The 9,751-nt window shown below is 37.1% G+C and overlaps 1 pseudogene across 1 annotated transcript; it reads right to left on the bottom strand.

Moving 5' to 3' along the window:
• Positions 1-4,201: 4,201 nt before the first annotated feature.
• Positions 4,202-5,083, bottom strand: LOC113895640 (annotated as a pseudogene). The gene has a single exon (XR_003511901.1). The product of XR_003511901.1 is annotated as a 40S ribosomal protein S4, X isoform-like (transcript).
• Between the last annotated feature and the right edge of the window lie 4,668 nt (positions 5,084-9,751).

Below are 9,751 nucleotides of genomic sequence, written 5' to 3'. Positions count from 1 at the left end.
TTTTCTATATGATCTTGACCCAGGTTCCTTGTTTATTCTGTGTCTTGGTATTCTTACCTGAGGAATGGGGACCAAAATCCTTCTTTCTTGGATATTGTGAGGGCCCATGAGATGATGATGCTTGTGGAAGTTATCTGGAACTCTAGTCTACATTCTAACTGTATATATATATATATATATATATATATATATATATATAAAACAGCACATGATATATAACCTTGTAATGAAAATGCACTAGGAAGCAGATGTGCGCAGCATAAAACTTGAGTTGTGAATGTGAGGCAGGACTGCTGGTTGCCTTTCTGTACTAGGTCCCTTGGAACTGGTGAGTAAGGCATAGTGGGGGTGGATTTTCTCCATACCAGTTTTTATTTCTCTCTTTATTCTAATTCTGGACAGTGTTCAGATTCCATACTGGTTTATCAGCGTCGTTTGAAGTAGAAGAATTGCAGAGCTTCTCCATATGATCTCCCTGATTATTAACTATTTGCTTTCCTTTGTCCAGACTCCTCTCATAAACAAGCCCAGTTGAATCTGCCATACTTTGTGAAGTTGTTGGAGGAAGAAAGGGCAGGAAACCTTGGGAATGAAGAATCAGAGACCAAACAGGAGACACTGAACAGTTCTCCTCAGGATACTCTTGATTATAAGCAAACCCTCTAGAGCTAAGAAAGCCTCTGCCGCGGAGAGGGTATCAAACTCGTAAGATGGGAAAGGGAGTCATTGGGGTTATAAGGGGTGCTTAGGGTACTTGGAGACCTTTAGATCACCTGGCCGTATAAATACTGGGGACTTTCAACTTTGGAAGGCCAGATTTAGTTGGGAAGATATTTTAGTTCTTGAACCTGCCCGTTGAGTGCACCACTGGGTCTTTTTCAGTCTTATAATTATATCAAACACTTATTTTAATTGATGGCTAATTAGATGTTAGGCATTAAGACTATTATGAATATTATTTTTATTACATGCATGTGGAAGAAATTAAGCAAAAATGAATAATATATGGCCCTGTTATAGAAATATGTAGTGTATTAAAGGAAAATTTAAAATATAAATAAGTAGTTTTAGTACAGTAGTGGTATGTGCAAGATTTGGTAGCAACATACAACAAAAGGTTATTAACTCTAGGACAAAAAGTGGTAAGGTTCACAGGTAAAGGACTCCTAAACTAGATTACCAGGTGAACAATGTAATAAAAGAAGTTTTAGGCTGAGACTATACCATGAACAAGTGTACAGTGAGAAAAAGTATCCTATGTTTTGGAAATAGCAAACATTTTTTATATTAGTAGAGCATAATATTTGAGAAAAGAAGCTATAATATTCAGAATTTTAATATAGGCAGGCTCTCATGGAGGGCCAGGAGGATCATGGGTAGATCTTGGACTTTGTTAGTGTCTCAAAATCTAAGGTGCGTAGGAATCACCTGGGATGTTGTTAAAATGCAGATTCTAATTCAGTAATACTGAGTTAGAACGTGAGATTCTGTATTTCTAACCATCTCCCAACTGATGCTAGTCCATGGGTCATAGCATGAGTAGGAAGGCCACAGAGAACAGACCATTAAAGGGTTCAATCTCAGAATTGAGCTGATCACCCCTAGACATTATGGGAAGTTGGATAGAAGAAAAAGACTCTTTTTTTTCCAAACCCATTTAAGGTGAATTGTCACTGTTTTTTAAGTCCAGTATAAGAGTGACTTCCCTCTAAGGGCTTGTAAATGTGAGTAAGGATATTCCTGACAGAGAAGATATTGAATGATTTGTGTTCCATTATGCTTTTTTTCCTTTCTGAGGGAAGAGGGAGGAGATGGGCCTAAGGAGTGAGGCTGGTGCCTGGCAGACTGAGGAGCCTGGAACATAGACTTGTTGCTCTGTGCTTCCCAGATACCACAGAGGCAGAAGAGGCTTTTCTGTAGGTTACATTATGGCAACAGGATGCCCCAGCTGGTCATCGCCCCCTTCAAAGAGGAGGATGAATGGGACAGCCACACATTGTCAGGTTCTACGATGTCATGTCTGACGAGGAAATCAGGAAGATCAAGGAGATTGCAAAACCCAAAGTAAGTTCTCATTTGGTGCTGAGCACATTTCCCTCTGTTCCCTCCTTGGACTTGCCTTGCTGTCATTATTTGGGGGACATTTAAGGGAAAAGATGATAGCAGATTGTCCTTTTTTTTAAAAGATTTAATTTTTTTAGAGTAGTTTTAAGTTTACAATAAAATTGAGAGGGTACAATGATTCCCTATATACCCCTTGCCCTGACACATACATAGCCTCCCTCATTATCAACATCACTCACCAGAATTGTACATTTTCATTAAGGATTAACCTATATTGATGGACATATCATAATCCCCCCAAATTCCTTAGTTTACCTATGGGTGAAGGATTCAGTCTTGATGTTGTACTTTATAGGTTTGGACAAATGTCTCATGACCTATATCCATTTTTATAATCTAATACAGAGAATTTCACTGTCCTAAAAATCCTCTATGTTCTGACTGTGCATCTTTGCCCCTACTCTTCACAGCAGCCACTGATATTTTATTGTTTCCATAGCTTTGCTTTTTCTCAAGTGTTATATAGTTGGAATATACAGTATGTAGCCATCTCAGATCAGTTTCTTTTATTTACTAATATCCATTTGAGGTTCCTTCTTGTTTTTCATGGTTTCATAGCTTATTTCATTTTAGTGCTGAATAATATTTTGTTGTTTGAATGTGTTACAGTTTATTCATCTGTTCGCCTTCTGAAGGACATCTTGGTTTCTTCCATATTTTGGCAGTTATGAATAAAGATACCGTAAACATCCATGTATAGATTTTTGTGTGGACATTACCTTTTCAACTCCTTTGGGTAAATACCAAAGAATGTGATTGCTGGTTTGTGTAAAGAGTAAGTTTAGTTTTGTTAGAAATAGCCACACTGTCTTTCCAAGTTTCTGTATTATTTTGCATTTGTTTTAACAGTGAATGAGAGTCCTATTGTTCCATATCCTTGTCAGCATTTGATGTTGTCAGTGTCTTGGATTTTGGTCATTCTAATATGTGACATTATTAATATCTCATTGTTTTAATTCACAGTTCCCTGATAACATATGATGTGGGACATATGTTCTTATGCTTACTTGCCGTCTGTATATCTCTTTGCTGAGGGGTCTGTTAAGGGCTTTGGTCCATTTTTTAATTGAGTTTTTGTTTTCTTATAGTTGTATTTATGAATTAATTATATATATTTTAGATAACAGTCCCTTTTAAATGTCTCTTTTGCAAATATTTTCTCCCAGTATGCAACTCATTTTCTCATTCTCTTTGTATTGTCTTTCTTGGAGCAGAGTTTTTAATTTTAATGAAGTCCACCTTATCAATCATTTCTTTCATGGATCATGTCTTTGTTGTTCTATTTTAAAGGACATTACCATACCCAGGATTTTAAAGGACAAATACCATACCAGGATTTTCTCCCATGTTGTCTTCCAGTTTTATAGTTTTGTGTTTTACATTTAGGTCTGTGATCCATTTTGAGTTATATTGAGTGAAGAGTGTAAGGTCTAGATTTATATTTTTTGCATATGTATGTCCATTTGTTCCATCACCATTTTTTGAGAGACTCTTTGCTCCATTGTATTGCTTTTGCTCCTTTGACAAATATGAGTCGATTATTTTTATGGAGGTCTGTTTCTAGGCTCACTGTTCTGTTCCGTTGATTGATTGTTCTTTCACTAATACCACATTGTCTTGATTACTGTAGCTTTGTAGTAGCTTTGGAGTCAAGCAGTATCAATCCTCCAACTTTGTTCTTCTCCTTTAATATTGTATTGTCTATGCTGGGTCTTTTGTCTTTCCATATCCACAAAATGACTTGTTAGAATTTTGATTAGGATTGTATTGAATCTATGGATTCATTTAGGATGAACTGACATCTTGACAGTATTAAGTCTTCTTATCCATGAACATGGAATCACTGTTTATTTTGTTCTGCTTTGATATCTCTCTTCAGAGTTTTGATAGTTTTCCTCTTGTATATATTTGTTAGTTTTTAATGACTGTTTGAGCAAAATTCTTTATAATCTGGTCCTCCAAGACCTTTTCGAAGAGAAGTGTATCAGTATATATTATCTTTTAATTTAGTGTCTCCAGGAGATCCTTTTTAAAACCTGTTTAAAATTTTTATTTATCTGTAAAGTTTTTTTTTTTCCACTTGGTATTATCTTTAATTACAAAGACTTTTCCAATCACATCACATAGAGATCATTTTATCCACTGCTCTGTTTGGCTGCCAATCTCTTATCTCTCTCCTCAGCAATGGTAAGGCGAATACCCTTTCCACGGGGAAGAGAGATCCACGGTTTGTTGCCTTTGCCAGTAACGAAAATGTTTGAGAGCCGTGTGGCAAAGCTGTTGCCATTTGCATCTTTCACATGAACTACATCAAAAGAACCTGGATGCCTCTCCCGGTTTGTAATCACACCAATTCTTCCCAGGTTAGCACCTCCAGTCACCATGCACAGGTTACCAGTGTCAAATTTGATGAAATCAGTAATCTTGCCAGTCTCCAAGTCAATCTGAATGGTATCATTCACCTTGATGAGGGGATCAGGGTAACGGATGGTACGAGCATCATGGGTTACCAGATGAGGGATTCCTTTTGTTCCCACAAATATCTTTCTTACTTTGCACAATTTATACTTGGCCTCCTCAGGTGTAATACGATGAACAGCAAAGCAACCTGTGGTGTCATAGATCAAACGAAAATTCTCTCCAGTCTTATCAATGCGGATGACATCCATAAAACCAGCAGGGTAGGTTATATCTGTGCGGACTTTGCCATCGATCTTAATGAAACGCTGCATGCAAATCTTCTTTACTTCATCTCCAGTTAGGGCATACTTAAGTCTATTCCTAATCCTAAAATGATTAGGGGGAGACACTCCCTTAGCTTGTGGGGGCCGGTAGATGGACGAGGGGCAAACACACCAGTCAGTTTATCCAGCATCCAATGTTTTGGAGCTGCTACGCGTTTCAGGTGCTTCTTGGGACCCCGAGCCATGGCTGCGCTAGGCACGAAAAGAGAGTCAAGTTTTGTTTTAATTATATATGACTTTTAAAAGTTGGTTACATAAATGAAATATGCAGCAGACTGCAAATATTTATCTCATGAAAGCCATATTACTTGTGACCAAACAGAGGAAATCTTTTCTGCTCTTTCCATGAAACCCTGTGTCAGCTTTAGAAGTCCTCAGGAATAAAATTTATCACCTATTCATCCTTAGTTATTCATATCTCTGGTATGTTTTTTGTTTTCATTTTTTGCTGTCATCTGGGAAAGAATTATTTCTTCATATTCTAGATAATAGATGACAAGCTCAGTGAAGGCAGTTTTTCTTTCAAAAACAGTTTCATTAGTTTATCACAGTTATTGGTTGTCCTTTGGTAGTTAGAAAGGATATTCATGTTCTTTCTTTTTGTATTCTTATAGTGTTATAATCTTTATATAAGCAGGAGGTCTTGTCAATATTTTATTTGGATATTTTCTCTTTTCTACATATTGGATAGTATCTGTTGATATACCCCAACCTTAGTGGTTCTGCCTTTGTCATCTCCATTTCCATGTTAAGTGCATCTAGTGAAGTTTTAAATTCAGATATCGTATTTTCCAGTTCTAGAGTTTTCTCTCTTTTTGGCTATGCCACAGGTCATGCAGAATCTTAGTTCCTTAGCCAGGGATCAAACCTGGGCCCTTAGCAGTAAGAGCACAGAGTCCTAACCATGAACCACCAGGGAATTCTCAGTTCTAAAATTTTCAACTGATTCTCTTTCGTTAAACTTTTTTATCTTTCCTTCAAATTTACTATTATTTTTATTTTTAAATTTATTTATTTTTGGCTGTGCTAGGTCTTGGTTGCTGTCCGTGGACTTCTCTAGCTGTGGTGAGTGGGGGCTGCTCTTCACTGTGGTGCACAGGCTTCTCATTGCAGTGGCTTCTCTTGTTGTAGAGCACAGGCTCTAGGCATGCGGGCTACAGTAGTTGAGGTGCACTGGCTTAGTTGCCCTGTAGCATGTGGAATCTTCCCGAACCAGGGATCAAACTGGTGTCCCCTGTATTGGCAGGCGGATTCTTAACCACTGGGACCACCAGGGAAGTCCTAAAATTTTCAATAGTTTCTTTACTCTTACTGACTGAAATTTCTCTACTTCTCATTAATTGCAAGTATTATTTTTCTTTCCATTCTTGAGTGTAATAACAGCTTAGAAATCTTTATCTGCTAATTCCAACATCTGTTCCATCTTTGAGTTGGTTTTGTTTCTGACTTTTCTCTAGAGAATAGGTCACATGTTCCTGGTTCTTAATATATCAAGTAATTTTTTTATTATATCCTGACTTCTGCAAATATAATGATGTTGGAATTCTAGATTCTATTATAGTCCTTTAAGAATGTTTTTGTTGTTTTATTGAGATATAATTGACATATAACATTGTATTAGTGTTAAGCTGTATAACAATGATTTAATATATGTGTGTATTACTAAATGATTACCTCAATAACTTCAGTTAACATTATCACCTTAGTTACAATTTTTTTTGTGTGATGAGAACTTTAAAGATTTATTCTCTTAGCAGCTTTTAAATATACAATACTCTGTTGTTACTTACATCCTCAGGATTTATTTATCTTATAACTGGAAGTTTGTGCCTTTTGAGCACTTCGCTAACCCCTAATCTTCACTTCTGGCAATCGTCAATCTGTATTTTGTTCAAGTTCAGTTTTGTTGCTGAGTTTTTGTTTTGTTTATAGAGTTGACATGTAAGTGAAATCAGATCATACGGCATTTGTCTTTATTTAATTTAGCATAATGCCCTTAAGATCTATCCATATTTTTGAGAAGGCAATACTTCCTTCTTTTTTATGGCTGGATAATATTCCATTGTATATATGAATATCACATTTTCTTTTTTATCCTTTTTAAATTAAATTTATGTATTTTAGATGAAGCAAAGATGAATATTTTTAATGATAAAAGGTACTATTCACAAAGAAGATAGACATTGTAAATCATTCAGTTCAGTTTAGTTCAGTCTGTCAGTCGTGTCCAACTCTTTGCGACCCCATGAATCACAGCACGCCAGGCCTCCCTGTCCATCACCAACTCCCGGAGTTCACTCAGACTCACGTCCATTGAGTCAGTGATGCCATCCAGCCATCTCATCCTCTGTCGTCCCCTTCTCTTCTTGCCCCCAACCCCTCCCAGCATCAGAGTCTTTTCCAGTGAGTCAACTCTTCGCATGAGGTGGCCAAAGTACTGGAGTTTCAGCCTTAGCATCATTCCTTCCAAAGAAATCCCAGGGCTGATCTCCTTCAGAATGGACTGGTTGGATCTCCTTGCAGTCCAAGGGACTCTCAACAGTCTTCTCCAACACCACACTTCAAAAGCATCAATTCTTCGGCACTCAGCCTTCTTCACAGTCCAACTCTCACATCCATACATGACCACTGGAAAAACCATAGCCTTGGCTAGACGGACCTTTGTTGGCAAAGTAATGTCTCTGCTTTTGAATATGCTATCTAGGTTGGTCATAACTTTCCTTCCAAAGAGTAAGCGTCTTTTAATTTCATGGCTGCAGTCACCATCTGCAGTGATTTTGGAGCCCAAATAAATAAAGTCTGACACGGTTTCCACTGTTCCCCCATCTATTTCCCATGAAGTGATGGGACCAGATGCCATGATCTTCGTTTTCTGAATGTTGAACTTTAAGCCAACTTTTTCACTCTCCACTTTCACTTTCATCAAGAGGCTTTTTAGTTCCTCTTCACTTTCTGCCATAGACACCTAACAACAAAGAAAGATACATAAAGCAAAAATCATAAAAAATATAAGGGAAAAGAAAAAATATATAATCACAGTAAGACATTAACATTTCTTTCAGAATATTTTGGGCTCCAAAATCAGTGCAAATGGTGATCGCAGCCATGAAATTAAAAAATGCTTGCTCCTTGAAAGAAAAGCTATGACCAACCTAGACAGCATATTAAAAAAGCAGAGACATTACTTTGCCAACAAAGGTCCATCTAGACAAAGCTAAGGTTTTTTTCCAGTAGTCATGTATAGATGTGAGAGTTGGACTATAAAGCTGAGTGCTGAAGAGTTGATGCTTTTGAACTGTGGTGTTGGAGAAGACTCTTGAGAGTCCCTTGGACTTCAAGCAGATCCAACCAGTCCATCCTAAAGGAAATCCGTCCTCAGTATTCATTGGAAGGACTGATGCTGAAGCTGAAACTCCAATACTTTGGCCACCTGATGCTAAAGAACTGACTCGTATGAAAAGACCCTGATGCTGGGAAGGATTGAAGGTGGGAGAAGAAGGGGACAACAGAGGATGAGGTGGTTGGATGGCATCATTGACTCAATGGACATGAGTTTGCGTAGACTCTGGTAGTTGGTGATGGACAGGGAAGGCTTCTGTGCAGCAGTACATGGGGTCGCAAAGAGTCGGACATGACTGAGGAACTGAACTGAACTGAACTGAAGAATGTTTTATCAAGTGCAGAAAATAGGAGCATCTTGAATGATGTCATTAGTAATTTAAATACAATAATTTCTGTTTATATTAATTTTATTAATTGTATATCCTACACAAAAATATTAAAAAATTTTTATCTCACTTGTTATTAGATGTCCATAGGACATTTAGAAAAACTAGCAAAAAGATAAACATTACTAAATTTCAAAAAGTAGAATTCTTTTTTTGTGTGATTCAGTTGTATATATACACACATATTATTTTTGAAGTTATTTTCCATTTTAGGTATTGTAAGATACTGAGTATAGTTTCCTGTGCTATACAGTAAACCCTTGTTGCATATCTATTTTTTTAAATTAGAAATCTGGCAATACCCCATTTTCTTTATCTGTTCCTCTGTTGATGGGCATTTACATTGTTTCCTTGTCTTGGCTATTGTAAATAATGCTGCAGTGAAGATGGGGCTGCAGATACATTTTCAAGATTGTGATTTCTTTTCTGCTGGATAAGTATGCAGAGGTATCATTATAGGATCTTAATGTAGTTCTGTGTTTAAATTTTTGAGGAATCTCCATATTATTTTCCACAGTGGTTGCACCAATTTACAGTCTTACCAAGAGTGTACAGATTCCTATATACTCACCAATATTTACTTCTTCTTTTAGCCATTGTAGCAGATGTGAGGTGGTATTTCATTGTGGTTTTGGTTTACATTTTCATAGTGACTAATGAGGTCGAGCACCTTTTCATGACCTCCCTTGTGGCTCAGTTAGTAAAGAATCCACCTGCAGTGCAGGAGACCCAGGTTCAATCTCTGGGTCAGGAAGATACCCTAGAGAAGGAGATGGCATTCCACTCCAGTATTCTTGCCTGGAAAATTCCATGGACAAAGGAGTCTGTCGGGCTGCAGTCCATGGGTTTACAAGAGTTGGACATTACTTAGCGACTAAACCATCACCATCACCTTTTCATATGTTTAAATCATCTTTGGAAAAATGTCTGTTTATTTTTGTATCATTTTTGTCTATTCATTTTTACATCGTCTTTGGGAAAATGTCTGTTCAGATCCCTTTCTCATTTTTTAATTGGATTGTTTGTATCTTAAATTGTAGTAGTTCTTTATGATTTGGATATTATCCCCTTCTCAGAAACATGATTTCCAAATATTTTCGCCCATTCCATAGGTTGCCTTTTCATTTTGTGATGGTTTCTTTTGCTGTACAGGAA

The sequence above is a fragment of the Bos indicus x Bos taurus genome, chromosome 7, assembly GCF_003369695.1.
Source record: "Bos indicus x Bos taurus breed Angus x Brahman F1 hybrid chromosome 7, Bos_hybrid_MaternalHap_v2.0, whole genome shotgun sequence".
NCBI classification, from domain to species: Eukaryota; Metazoa; Chordata; class Mammalia; order Artiodactyla; family Bovidae; genus Bos; species Bos indicus x Bos taurus.
This window is presented reverse-complemented; position numbering and strand designations above follow the sequence as displayed.